The sequence below is a fragment of the Artibeus jamaicensis genome, unplaced genomic scaffold (genome assembly GCF_021234435.1).
Source record: "Artibeus jamaicensis isolate MK-2021 breed Jamaican fruit bat unplaced genomic scaffold, CSHL_Jam_final scaffold_369, whole genome shotgun sequence".
In the NCBI taxonomy this organism is placed as follows: domain Eukaryota; kingdom Metazoa; phylum Chordata; class Mammalia; order Chiroptera; family Phyllostomidae; genus Artibeus; species Artibeus jamaicensis.
Genome location: NW_026522042.1, coordinates 18,667,479 through 18,682,145, shown reverse-complemented (window position 1 = coordinate 18,682,145; position 14,667 = coordinate 18,667,479).

Genomic DNA, 14,667 nt, shown 5'->3' with positions numbered 1-14,667 from the left:
GAGGACAGCTAGATCAGGAGCAGAACCATAGAAATGAAGATCTCAAGGAGGGTTAGCAACAGGGGAGTGGGAGGAGGAGGAGAAGGGGCGAGAAGGTACAGAGAATAAGTAGCATAGACGGTAGGTAGAAAATAGATAAGGGGGAGGACAAGAATAGTGGGGGAAATATAGAATCTAAAGAACTTGAGACATGTGGTCATAAACTAAAGGGGGAATGGTGGGGGTGTGAAGGGTGGAGGGGAATGAAGAGGGGAACAGAACAACTGTAATGGCATAATCAATAAAATATATTTAAAAAAGAAATATCTGAAATATTACTGCCTGTGTTTTCTATTAGGATTTTTATGGTTCTGAATCTAACATTCAAGTCTTAAATTTATTCTAATATTGTATATAAATAACACTTAAAAATCTATCAAAAACTAGTAGAACTAATAAATGAATTCAATAAAGTAGCAGGATACAAAATTAATATTCATAAATCAGCTACCTTTTTAAACACCAATAATGAACTATCAGAAAAAGAAAATTAAAAAATAATCTCATTCACAGTTGCTTCAAAAAGAAAAAAATTCTTAGGAATAAATTTAACCAAAGAAGTAAAGGACCTGTACTTGAAAAATTATAAGACACTGAACACAGAAATCAAAGGAAATGTAAATAAGGGGAAGCATATACCATGTTCATGGTCAGAATTAACATCATTATAATGTCCATGCTACCCAAAGCTATCTACTAATTCAACAGAATTACTGTCAAGGTACCAATGGCTTATCTTACAGAACTAGAACAAATATTCAAAAATACTGTCTTGCCCTGGCTGGCATAGCTCAATGGATTGAGCACAGGCCTGTGAAGCAGAGGGTTGCCGGTTTGATTCCCACTCAGGGTACATGCCTGGGTTGCAGGCCAGGTCCTCAGTAGGGAACACATGAGAGGCAACCACACATTGATGTTTCTCTCCCACTCTTTCTTCTTCCCTTTCCCTCTCTCTAAAAATAAAGAAAATAAATGAAATATTTTCTTAAAAAAGACTAGTCTTATTAAAAACAAATTTTGTCTTGACTGGTGTGACTTAGTGGTTTGGGAGTCTTCCTGCAAAACAAAAGGTCATTGGTTTAATTCCCTTCAATTCCCAGTCAGGACACATGCCTAGGTTGTTGGTCAGGTCCTCAGTTGGGGGGCTTTGTGAGAGGCAACAGATCAATATTGCTCTCACTTATCAATGTTTTTCTTTCTCCCTCCTTCCCTATGCTTTTCCCCCAAAATTAATAAATATAATCCTTTAAAAATTATATAGAACCACAAAAGATCCTAAATAGCAAAAGCAATCTTGAGAAAAAAGAACAAAGTTGGATGAATCATGCTACCTAATATGAAACTATACTACAAGGTCATAGCAATCAAAACAGCATGGTACTGGCATGAAAAAGGACTTGTAGATCGATGGAACAGAACAGAGATCCTGGAAATGAACTCATACCTGGACAAAGGAAGAAACATACAATGGACTAAAGATAGCTTATTCACCAATAGTGTTTGGAAAATTGAACAGATATGTGCAAAATGAAATTTGGCTTATATAATTTTTGTGAGTTAATCTAACACGTATGGTAGTATGCCATTATAAAAAATATTTCTAACATAATTTTCTCTACCTTGTTACATTTCCAGTGAAAATGATGCTGTCCAGATTGTTCTATCAGACATCTCATATGCTTATCCACTCTTTAATGTGTATGTGATCCAGATAAGATATATTTCCAAGCAGAAATAGTTGTAACACTCAAAAAAATAGGCTTTGTTTTAAGCAATTTTGAGTTCACAACAAAGCTAAGCAAAAATTACAGTTACTATATATCTACACATAATAGGTTCCACCACTATCAATATCCCCTGACCATTGAAGGAGAGGAGACATCATAATCACGCAAAATCCATCATTTACCTTAGGTATCACTTTCGGTGTTGTCCATCCTATCTGTTTTGACAAGTGAATACTGACATGTATCCACTATTGTAGTGTTACACTGAACAGTTTCACTCCCCTAAATGTCCTGTACTCCACCCACTCACCCCTCCCCCTGTCACCCCAACCCCTGGCAACCACTGATCATTTTACTGTCTCTATGGTTTTGCCTTTTCCAGAATGTCTTAGAGTTAGTACCATGCAGTATGTAGCCTTTCCCAATTGGCTTCTTTCACTTAGTAGTGTGCATTTGAGGCTGTTCTGTGTCTTTTCATGACTTGATTGCTCTTTTTTCCTCCCTGAGTAATAGTTTATTGTCTGGTTGTACCACAGTCTATTTATCCATTCACATACTGGAAAACATCTTGATTCCTTCCAAGTTTTGGCAATTATCAACAATGCTGCTATAAATATGTATGTGTAGGTTTTCTTATTGGAAATATGTTTTCAGCTCACTTGGATAAATACCAAAGGCATGGTTGCAGGATCATGTGAGAAGAGTATATTTCGTTTTGTAAGGAAATACCGAACTGAACCCCGTCTGGTGTGGCTCTGTTGGTTGTGTGTTGTACCACAGAGAGGAAGGTCAGTCGCCTGTACGATTCCCAGTCCTCACACATGCCAAGGTTTGCGGGCCTGGTTCCTGCTTGGGGCCCAGGCGAGAGGCAACTGACTGATGTATCCCTCTCACATCGATGTTTCTCTCCCTCTCCTTCTCCCTACCTTCTCCCCTCTCTAAATAAATAAATAAATAAATAAATAAATAAATAAATAAATAACGTAAAAAAAAAAACTGACAATGTCAAACTGTCTTCCAAAACAATGGTTCCTTTTTGCATTCCCAGCAGGCTTTGCAACATTTCATTGCTGGAGGCCTCTTATACCCTATTAAAATGAAGTCCAATTCTTTTCTTTAGGAAACCCTCACCAACTCCAGGTAAAACTAGGCATTTTTTCTCCACTCTACCCTAAGTCTTATATGATGTTAAGTCTTCTTCCCCTCAACACTGCAGTGGCATGTGGCAGATTGGGAACAGCAGAGTGACCAGACTCATAGTGCTTCTCTCCGGGGACAGGAAGGGGCCTCAGAAACAGCAGAAACTGGACAGGGTTGGGATTTTGACTAGAAGAAGGGATCCCCTGGTCTTAGTTTTATGTTGTCTTTAAAACCCCGACCTCTAAACAAAATGTTTAAGAAAATTGAGACCATCACTTACTGATGTCCAGAAATCAATAGATTTGTAAATCATGTTTAAGGTTTAAGGATTAATAACAATTACTCAGGAAAATAAATCATTAGGGGAATACACATCTTAAAATTAGTAGCAGGCAAGTACCATTGAAATGTAGCTAAGAAGATAAATATGAAACAGAATCTCCTAGTTACAGAATTTATTAGAGATACAGTGAAATCATGCATATTATTATATTTTGAAACAACATGCTATAAAAATTAAAGTGTTGTTTATTATAAAAAGTGCCTTTAAACAGTATTTGGAAAATAATTTAACTACATTTTGATTTAGTTCATTTTTTGGAGGGTGAAATATAGGGAGAAGGCTCAAAACTGATTTTATTTAATATGAAAATAAGAAAGTAGTTATCCATTTGAATTTGATTAATCTGTAATATTCTGAAATTTTGTCATTGCCATTATCAAGGAAAATAAAATGTGTTCACATACTACAGTAGATAACTGGCCAGAAGAACTAAATTTTTCGATGAAAGCCCTCTGGAGCTCTGACCTGTGACAATTTTTAACTTTCCAAATTAAAAAATGGTCATCATTTGATCATTGTCAGATTTAAAAAATGTATTCACTGTTTAGATGCTTGCCAAACTAACAGTCTTTAAATATTATTGTTTTTCTTATCATTAAACCAAGTGGAATTGACAGGGATGAGGATCTCTGCCAAGAAAAGACATTTGTTATTTCTTGCCTAAGAAGGTAACTGAGATTGGCTGCCTCAATCCCCCAAATGCTCAAACTTGGAGATGATTTCAGAATGAGTTTGGCCTTTGGTATATGGTATCATTTGAAAATTTTAAAGTGTTTATGTAACTTCATATGCAACATATATTTTTATTGCATATATTTTTATGGAAGTGATAAATGATTAGGTGCTTGTAACTGATTAAAAATATTCTTAAATACAGGAGTGGTTAAGAGCATATATTTGGGTATTAAACTTACAGTCTCAAATGTTACTTTATAATTATCTGTGTTACCTGGGTACTTGTTCACTGAGATGTTATTGGGATTAAATGGGTTGACATATATAAGATTTAGATAATGTGTTCAACATTCAAAATCAATTAGTGTGATTTACTACATCAAAAGAATAGAAAATAAAATCAATACAATCATTTTAAAGAATGCAGGAAATGCATTTGTCAAGTTCAAAACCTAGCCATGATAAACACCTTCAGTGACCTAGGTCTAGAAGGTAACATCTTCAGTATGATAAATGATATGCATGGAAAACATAGATAACACAATATTTATTGGGTGAAACAGGAACAGAGAAATACACAGCAATGATGAAAATGTTCTATAAGTTCATCAGGGTGGGGTTTATACTTTCCATATAGTTGGCAAAACCCCCCAAATGGGAGCAGACAAGAAGCCATATATTAATGGTAGAAGACAGGCTGGGGAAATTATATTATTTGTGCCTTTGCTCCTTTGGAAACGGACCAAGAATAATCTTAGCCTTCTTGTTGGCCCAGTGAGGACAAGAAGAATAGCCAATGCCATATAATAAAGAATAGGGGAGCTGGGCAGTGCATATGGATGACTAGGTACCAGCAATGTGTGAAGTAAATTACGTTGTATGTTCCATCTCATTAACCCTAATCTACCCCGCAACATGTGCCATTGGCAAGGCACTTGTCAATTACAACAGACAGTTGCAGGGTATGAGTTATGTAGGACCTGGAACAGAGGGGATGAGAAATTATTTGGGGTGGTAGGGACACCTTTGGGAGAGACAGCAAACAGATCAAACCCTCCCTCCCTCACTGGAAGGGCGGTTTTCAGACTGCTAGACATAACTTAGTTGTAGGTAATCAAAACACTGGTGTATCACATGATCTATCACTTGACTTGTGTAAAATGTTAATCCCGTGAGAACACAGATGTTGGTCTGTGTAGCTCAATCCTGATACTCAGAAAGTCAGATTCCATCAATACCTGATATTTTTTAAAGATTTTATTTATTTATCTTTAGAGGGGAAGTGAAGGAGAGAGAGAGAAATGTCAATGTACGGTCGCCTCTCGTGGGTCCCCCGCTAGGAACTGGCCTGCAACCCAGGCATGTGCCCTGACTGGGAATCGAACTGCGATCCCTTGGTTTGCAGGCCCGCACTCAATCCACTGAGTTATACCAGTCAGGGCAATACCTGATATTTTATAGGCACTCAATTTAGTAAATACAAGTATTACTACTTTAATAAAATAATTTGTAAAATTATGTTTTCCGTGGTAAATTCCAATTTTTAAAAGTTTCAAAGAAAGTACACATGATAAGGCTTACATATTCACTCCTCTTGTAAGTCCTGTCAGGTATTAACAGCTAAACTAAAATAAAAATCCAAAAGAATTAAAATGAGCACATGAGCCCAGGCTGATGTGGCTTAGTGGATTGAGCACCGACCTACAAACTGGAGGGTCACTAGTTCGATTCCCAGTCAGGGTACATGCCTGGGTTGCCAGCCCGGTCCCCAGTAGGGGCGCACGAGAGGCAGCCACACACCGATACTCTCTTCCTCTCTTTCTTCCTCCCTTCTCCTCTGTCTAAAAATAAATAAATGAAATCTTAAAAAAATAAAATAACATTTCATGTTAAGAAAATGAGCACATGAGTTTAAGAAAAACAACCTCAATAAAAGCTGATAAGGAATGTAGGCAACCAATAAAAAAAAATCAGAAGTAATGTGTGTGCACATGTGAGAATGCATCTGTGTGTACAGTATTGAAATAAAATCAAAAGAGAATATTCGAGACATGAAACAGGAACAAAAAGCAATTTTAGAAATAAGAAGCAATTAAAGGTTTTAGGCATGTAACCGCAGTTGCTGAAAGAACGATCATCTAGTTCAAAGCCCTCTAATTCAAAGTGGAAATTGTGACTGGAAACCGAGATAGGAAATAATTGTGTCATGTCTGCATGATCTTTTGATCAATATATGGAAATATGGATTTGCATATGATGTTTTGTTTTGTTTTTGCTACTTCTGAGATATTCTAATGATAGCACTTCTATTAATTTTTAAAGAAACGGTTTTGCCTTTCTAATAATTTTAGTTTTATTTTAGCCAGTTTCAACAAGTACTTGGAAGTTAAAGAAATAATAGGTGACTACACAGTAAGGTTTGTCTCCAAGAAAACATTAAAAACCCTCTTACGATCTGTCTTTACTAATGCTCTGCTGTACTGAGCAGTAAGAAAGTTTTAGCTCTTTAGCTGTAAAGGATGATACACAGAAAAACTTTGGCTCTGAAGGAAACAGTGTTTGCTTGAATCTGATGCTCTCCCCAGATTATCCCCCGAAAAGCACAAGAGACATCATCAGTGAAGCATGCACACATTCCATTCCGTCAGCATTACCAAGAAACAAAGAACACTACAAAAATGTCACTTCCTGTAGGTAGAAATAGAGTTGGACTTCTTGAAGAAAACAGACCAAACAGAATGAATATATAAACTGTAATGCAAAAAATATTTTAGAAATTACTTTTATTATTTTTTTAAAGATTTTTATTTATTTATCTTTAGAGGGGAAGAGGAGAGAGGGAAAGAAATATCAATGTATGGTTGCCTCTCATGCATCCCCTGCTGGGAACTGGCCTGCAACCCAGGCATGTGCCCTGGCTGGGAATTGACCCGCAATACTCTGGTTTGTAGGCCCACGCTTAAACCACTGAGCCATACCAGCCAGGGCTAGAAATTATTTTTAAAAACCTTACATAAATCTATTGAAGTTGCCCACCACAACCCAGAATGGGTGGAGTCTTGCTGCAGCGGACCACAGGGGGGTGGCCTGAAGCTGGAAGTAGCTCACTGACCCTCTCCCTGCTGGGAAGTCTACCTGGGAGGGTTCCACCATTTTCCAGTGTTCAGTTGTGCAAGCTTTGAACAAAATAACTAAAGTACTTCTGAACCTCTGAGCACCGTCTAATGGAGCTGGTTTCAGATGCAGAGATGTGTTTTCCACCAGTTAACACCCCACAGGGGTGAAGTCCCCAGGCGGGTAATGGGCTCTAAGTGTGTTTCCCTACTGTAAGCAAAGACTCAGCTGCTGACTGTCAGGAAAATTGGCTACGATTTCCACTGGGTCCTGATGGGTCATTTAGTAACCTGGACACAGGAGTGACAAACCTCTGCCGTCTGCGGGCTGCTGCGAGAAGGTTTCTGGCCACTCCCTTAGAAGAGGAGGGGGCACTCCCCTGCCCTGACGGCTTGTTCCGAGCAGCACCAGGACTCTGGCTCTCACCAGTCTGATGGGGGCACCCTCACCCAGGAAACCACACCCTTGGCTAAGGCAAGCGTGACCGGGACCCAGGTCCTTCTGTGGTTGTGCAGTTTGCTGAATGTGCCTACAGGCTCCATATTTCTGAAACAGTTTGTGGCAGTGATGCCCGGCTTCTTTTCTCCTATTGTAGGTAAGGAAACACTTGCTCAGCTTTGTATTTGATGGAACAAACCCGAAAATTGCCCTTTTTTTTTTTTGCGGGATCTGTGAAATGGGAATTTGTCCAACTGTTCACCCCAGTGAACACAGTAAGTACTGGATAGCATTAAATCAAACAAGGTACAGAAGGCCTTCAGACCATTGTTAAAGATAATGCTTGACCCCGGAGCCTTTCAGTTCACCATCAAAACTTTCATAGCCTATGTGGCCAGTGTTGAAACTGGCACCAATGAATGAAGATGAACCATTGACTATCAAAACTTAAATTCATAGGCTCCCACTATTGAGGTTCCCGTTCCTGATAGTGTAGAGATGATAACTGGCATCCAAGTGGCTCAGGGCCCCCGTTTGGCTGTCCTAAATCTAGCCAACATAATTCACACAGTCCCCATAACCCCTGAAGACTCGCCACCTCAATCTGTTTTAGTTTCAGGGGCACCCAGGACACATTCAGCCTGCTGCCCATGAGTTATCTAAAAGCAGTTAATCCAAATTCACTTGCCATACCACTGCTGCGTTTGACATTACATAGATGATATTCTACTCTGGGAGCTTTCTGATGATGCCCCACAGGAATATCATGTTACACCCAGTAACACAGCATCTGCAGCAGAGAAGAGGGGCCATTGCCCCTGGTAAGATCCAAGGCCCAGCCACAGAGGTCAGCTGACATCAAGGAGTGGTCAGCTGAGACCTCAAGGGCAAGGGCTCTCCTGGCTTAGCTCAATCAACAGAGATGGTAGTAGTGCACCTGGCTGCACAGCAGGCCATGAATATGTACTCCCAAGGACACACAATTTTACTGTCTCCTGGGCGACAGCCAAAGACCTTGCAGTACAGAATAAACAATGGCAAAAGGATAATTTCATGATTTAAGGAAAGCCTGTCTGGGAAGCCTCCATTTTGAAAGAGATAGCAAACTCATCACTGTGCCGATTGCAAGTCACAAACAGTGGAAGCATATTATAATAATATTGCAGCCTCCTTATGCAAATTGCACATCTCTTTCAAGGCTCTGCATGAGCCACCCCCTAGAGTACCAGACCTACTAGCAGAGTGACCCCATGTTACATCAGACCATACGAAAGTGACAACACTCCCTGACTGGGATTGCAAGCATGGAGATACCACAAAGTGGTGGTAAATAATTGCCCTTTTTAAGCCTAAACAAGAACTCTGGAAGGCTCCCAGGTAGGAAAGTGTGACCAACCCTATTCACAAAAGCAAATGGATTTTGTTGGACAGCTTCTGCCCTCTGCTGGAGCTAGTAGGTACACGACCACTATTATAGATCACTTTCACTGGACTCCTGGTAGCTGCTCCACCAGAAATGCTGCATCCTACCTTGTAACCTTCCTAACCAGGTATGCGCTCACCCCTGTTGGTCCACCAGGCATTATAGATTTAAATCAAGGTACCCATTTCATCTCCTAAACTGTTCATTCTTGGGCTCTAGAACATGGGACCTGGTGGGCTATTCTCCTTGCTTACCAGCCCCAAGAAGCCAGACTCACTGGTCCATGGAAAGATGTTATCAAACTTTTACAAGTAAGTCATCCCCACAAATGGACAGATATTTTACCCCAAGCTCTCATCCTGCTTAATTGCTGGTCTTTGGGTTCCCAAATCACCCGCTTCACCTGCCCATCTCCTGCAAAGCCAGTCTAGCCAGGGCTTCAGGAAGCCCACCCTCCTTAGACCATTAGAAAAGACACAGTTCGCACTGTCTCACCGTTTACTATTTTGATTTTTTTATCATCTCTCCATCGCCCGTGCTATGTTTTTTAAATTAAAAACTTGATTCTCCATAACAACACTGTTGACGGAACTTTTTCACTATCATTACGCCCAGAGATTGCAGGGTTTATTATTTTATCCTCACCAAGAGCAGGTTTGTCTTTAAGAATACTAACCTTAGAGTTGTGTCCATTGTGTCAAGAGAGTAGAAACCTGGGCTCTTTTGTTCAGTCTCATTTCCATTGCCTCATGTGGAAAATTGAGATAATAAAAGTACTTCCCTCACAGAGTCATTGTGACAATTAATGTACTGGTACCTGTGAGACACTTTGAACAATGCCTGGCATGTATTGGGCACATACATTTGAATTTCTACTATCATCTTCATCATCATCTCTATCATATTGTATTAATCATAACTACTGTCATAAATTAGACACAACCTTATAATTCCATGCATAAGTTTCCCAGGAACATTCATGAAAGGTAGGGTTAGTCATTGACATTTTCTGTCTTTAAATTTATATTTTGAGAGATTGAGAGAATAACTTTTGTGTTTATCTTTTCCTTACTTTTTACCAAAATGGAAAAAATCTATACCAGTGAATGTGTCAAATACAAAATTAATTGTGTTCAGCATTCTGTTAGTAATGCATTGAGATTTTAGCTTCACAGAGAGGAAAACTGAAACATAATATGGTTTTCTTTAAATAACTCAACTTATTCATTCTAGTAATAAATAAACCAGAAATTGAATCTCACCTTTTCTATTTCTGGCTCAAAAATAAAGTTTATAAAAGAGTGAATTGAGTTTGCATTTCCTCCCAGTCACCTAAATGCTGTCTGCTCAGGCTACCACTTGTGGGAAGATGATGTAAGAAGGTTTCAATATACGGCTGGCATAGCCGTGCATAGCTGCTGTCGAGTTCCTAGGCAGAAACCGTCATCTTAAAAGGTTACTGTGACATTTCTAGAATATGCTTTTTCAAATATGAATGAAACATGTTGCCTTTTTGGTTGAGGATAGGAAAGGCATGGATTCTGACATTTTCCACAGTGCCAAAATTAGAAAACAAAGTATTAGAATGCCAAGATTAATCAATCACTCAACAAGTATTTATGTAATACCAACTTAGGTGTCCAGTGTGGTGCTTAGAACTTGAATTTTATCAGGTTTAAGTGTTTAACCAAATGTAACCTAAAATCAAAGCGTTTATTTAATCTAAATTACATGGATCTGCCAAGAGAATGTTCCATCTGTTGGAACTACTTAAGTACCTCTGCCCTTTTGAATGAATATCTTCTATGCTCAGTTATTACAAATGTAAACTCATATTCTGCCTACCATAAAATGTAACACTTTGAAAAAACAGTAATTTACAAGTTATGTAGTTATATGTATATATGCATCCAATCATCATTGTATGCCTTAAGCCTGTTTAACGTTACATGTCAATTATATCCCAATAAAGCTGGAAAAAGATAAATATATTTTAAAACAAATAACTTTCTAAAGTTAACATCTTGTTCTTATAAAAAGAGCAAGTAGAATAGTAGAATCCATCACTAGGTTTGGCTGTTTTTCGCAAAGATACATTGGCATTAGCAAAACCATTTAGGAGAGATTTATTTTGAGCTGTATTATTAGAGGGGATAATGAAAATAAATGCAAACTGTAACACAATGGCATGGATTTTACACATTGATTAAAAATCAATTAAAACCCTCTTGAGTGTGAAAGCAAAGAGGGAAAGATCATGGCAAGAGCCAGAAGAATATTTCACATTGTGTAGGAGGTTTGTTCAGATAAATTTGGGAATGAGGTTGTTGTGCTAGCCTTCCTGTGTAGTTGTAAATGTCATGTTCCAAATTCAGAAAAATTTCACAGCTGGGAAAAAGCTTCCACATGCTGATTACTTGTTTTTTATTATGCTCTTATTAATCATTAATCCTTTCCTATATACATCCTTTAGTATGCAATATCCATTGTGATACTTTATGCATATGGTAAAATAATTCCATGTACAGTGCTAGTAAGTAAAAAGGTTGTACAAAACATTTTTATTTGCCTTTCTGTTTGTTTCGTTTGCTCCTTCTAATTAGAATTGTGGAAATTCTCTTTCCCTTTCTTTTTGCCTTTATTTGGTTGCCACATATAAAAATGAAATAATGAGCTCAGCATGGAGGTAAGTACTCCATTTGTAACCTTAAGGAAATAATGAGAGTATCAGGAAAATTGGATGCAAATTGTAATATGTATAATAAATGTTTGAGTGGACTTAATAATATATGTGGTTTTGCTGACTTTGTGGGGGATAGAGGGAGAAGAGTACTATATTTTTATGCTTAAATAATTTTTTTTCATCATCAAAATTTACCTTTGGCTCCAAGTACCTTGGCTCATTCACATCAATTTCTCAGCTCCTTTTTCTTTTTTTGGTTTTGATGTGGGTTCTTGGTTCAATGATTTCTCTAGAGTCCACCCTTAGGTAAATTTGAAAGCTGTCCTCTTTGTTTATTAATTATAATCTTAACAGATAATATTCCTTCAAGGTAATCAGTAAAATACAATCTAACTCTTTATACACAGTAATTACAGCCTGTAGAAAGCAACAAAAATTAATACATGAAACAAATAAATTGAAAATTGAACTCCAGTGCCCCTTAGCAAGAAAGCAGGAGAGCTTCCCTGGGAGTTCTGTGGTCTTCTGTTCCACCTCAACATTCTCGTTCATCCAAATCTTTCTCCAAACCGTTTCTGATCAACACTCCCTTTATCTGACCCTCCCAAAGCATTATTAAGGTCCCCAAATCATGACCCACTTCTCAAGCACAGGAGAATGGAACCCAAAGAGGTGGTCATTCTCTCCCTGCAGATTATTTTATTTTATTTTATTTTATTTTATTTTATTTTATTTTATTTTATTTTATTTTATTTTATTTTATTATGTCAGTTTCCACTGCCATAATCTCTAGCACATTGCAAACATTCCAAACACATTTAAATATAACTTCCTTTAAACTAATGTTTTGGCTTTCTCAAATTGTGTCTTCTTTAAGATTTATCTCTACTTTTCTAAAACAATTAGGCAAAATGATTACTACTGAAATTTCATTTATATTATACCAGTGTGGAAGAAAAGGATTTCCCAGAAATTGAAAAAAAAAATCAGTAAGACAGATCCTACAACTTTGAGTAGTTTACCATCTAAAAGAAGCAGCACAAATGCCATATGCATACAATATGTATATACATATTTTTTAATTAAACATAATGATGCAATATATATTACTTTTCCCAACAAATGTCTGTTGATCGCCTAAACAGATAGGCATAATTCCATTTATTGGGCATCGTAATTAAAACTGACAAGAATCCATGATTTCATGAAATTCACAGTCTGTTTGAGACAGGAAGTAACAGTTATAAGCAAATAAGTCATACACCATGTTAAAAAGGTGGTGATTTTAGGGAGAAAAATGCAGTATAAGAGCAACAGGCAATCTAGGGAAATAGTAAAACTCTAAGTAGGGTAAAAAGAACACACCACAATTAAAAATAGCATTTGACAAAGAACTGAAGGAGGTAAAGACACACACCAGAGGAAGAGGGATGGTCAGTGAAAACACGTGAGGGCAGAAAGGAGCAGCAAAGAGCCAGAGACTGGAGCCAAGAAAATAAGTTGGCGTCCTGAGTAAAATGAGGTTATAGTAACAGCGTTCAAAACCAGGGAACGACCAAATAGGAAAGACACGTGGAAAACATTGATTTGACCTCAATGCTGATAGTGGAGTGTGAGTGGAGAGAGGTGACAGGAGAAAGACCAGTTTGTAAGTTCATTGCTACTAATTATAAAAATGAGGAGTGTTGGTGCCTTGGGCCAGGGGATAGAAATGGAGAGAAGTGGTGGAATTCCATATATATATATTTATATTTTAAATGAAACAATTGCAACTTCTTGATGTGGGATTTGAACGAAGTAGGATCCAGAACGTCCACAAAGTCTTGGGCTTGAGCATAATGTTGGAAGAAAAAGGGAAACGCCGGGCCCTCTGGTGTGCTCTGATCAAAATAAGTAAACAACTAGATGCTATTACCTCTTTAGCAAACACCCTGGCAATGACTTGGTGACTAAAGCAAGAGCCCTGAACACTCTCTGTGGGTCAATAAACCTCTGCACTCTGAAAGCAACAACCAGTCCAGCAGAGTGACCAGAGGATAGAAGAAGAAGGCTCTATTGTATTTCAAGCTTGGGGACAGGCTGCACTCTTCTTAGTAGATCTGGAGAGGTGTCAGGGAGGTTCCCATTGTTGCCACCACAAGCCCCTCTTGCCCAGGCAGTCTTGCAGCGCCACCCACTGGTGTCCACGCAAGCGCAAGTGCGTAGGAAAGGAAGCCGCCCCAAGTGATAAGTCAGTGCCATGCAACAGATGGCCAGCAGGGTGCGTTGTAGCCGGTGAAAATATTCTATACAGACACTTAATTGAATGTATTAATAATAAACCCAGACATGTAGATATACGTAATCCTAAATTGTAGGTTTATTTTAGATTACCATAGATTTTCAATTACTTATAATGTATTATGTTTAAGTCTAAAAGAAAAATGTCATCTTGCATTTGTGTTACCGTATCCACTTGGCACACATAGAAACCTCAGCATAAAAGCATAAATTCATCATTACACAAACTTTGATATTTTGTTGAAAACAGAGCTAATAAAATTGATTACCCTAATTGCCATTTTTAATGGCCAAAGGTTTAGAAATAGTTTTACTTCATTTATCCGAATAATTAAAACTTAAAAAGGGTGGCTTTTTGTTGTTGTTCTTATTTTAAAAAGGAGTAATAGTCCTGATGGGTGTGGCTCAGTGGGTTGGGTATTGTCCCACAAACTGAAAGGTAGTAGGTTTGATTCCCAGTCAGGGCACATGTCTGGGCTGCAGGCCAGGTCCCCAGTTGGGGGCGTGCCAGAGGCAATTGAAAGACGTTTCTCTCACACATCAATGTTTCTTTCCCTCTCTTTCTCCTTCTCTTCCTTTCTCTTAAAAAAAATAAATAAAATCTCTTTAAAAGTAATAATAGTAAAAGTTAGATGCTTTGTTATTAATTCTGTTTTGATAGTGATTTTGCCTTTTTTTCATTTTCATTAATAGAAGAATTACACACATATATAAAATTATATATGATTTATCACTACATCTCTAGGACCTAGAACACCTTTTGACTTATATAAGATGCTCACAATATCTGATGAAAAGGGACAAA